Raw genomic sequence first — 631 nt, forward strand, 5'->3', positions numbered from 1 at the left:
GGAAGCCGGGAGCTGTCCTGCGGGGCGGGCCCGGGGAGGCGGGCCCGGGGCCGGCGGAGCCCCGGAACGGCTGCGCTGCGGCTCGTAGGACCGAAGATCCTTCTTCTACCTGAGACCTCGCTGTGTAGATGGGCCACAGGCAGACGGATTCACAGCCCCTCCTCTGAGCTCGCCTGATCGTAACTCTGGGTTTTTTTTCTGGAGCACAGATTCTCTGTGGGCCCTCAGTGAACTCTCCCCGGTTCCCACTCTCGCGCTCCTTGCTGTTTCATATTAATAATACTCAGAAAAACAAAGGGGTGAATATACATTCTGATGAATACGAATGGTCGCAAGCTGGCTTTATAGAGAGCTGCGTTAATTATTCCTTCAGTTCCTCAAGTAACAAGTGTCGGGCCTGTAGAAAAAATTCTTGGCATCAGCTTTTAACCAGATGGAGCATATGGTCAAAGTGGGGTCAAAATACAATTTTCCTCACAACTTTCTGGAGACGTGGAGTTAAGGCCATTGATTCATAAACAAGTGTTTGCACAAAGGGTGCGAGGGAAAGTCTGACGGATCAAAATGGATTTATTTGCATTTGTATAATTAATACTGATTCTAGGCTAGCACCGGCGAGGACAGCATCAGC

The sequence above is a fragment of the Athene cunicularia genome, assembly GCF_003259725.1.
Source record: "Athene cunicularia isolate RWA chromosome 14 unlocalized genomic scaffold, athCun1 chr14_part1, whole genome shotgun sequence".
Classification (NCBI taxonomy): domain Eukaryota; kingdom Metazoa; phylum Chordata; class Aves; order Strigiformes; family Strigidae; genus Athene; species Athene cunicularia.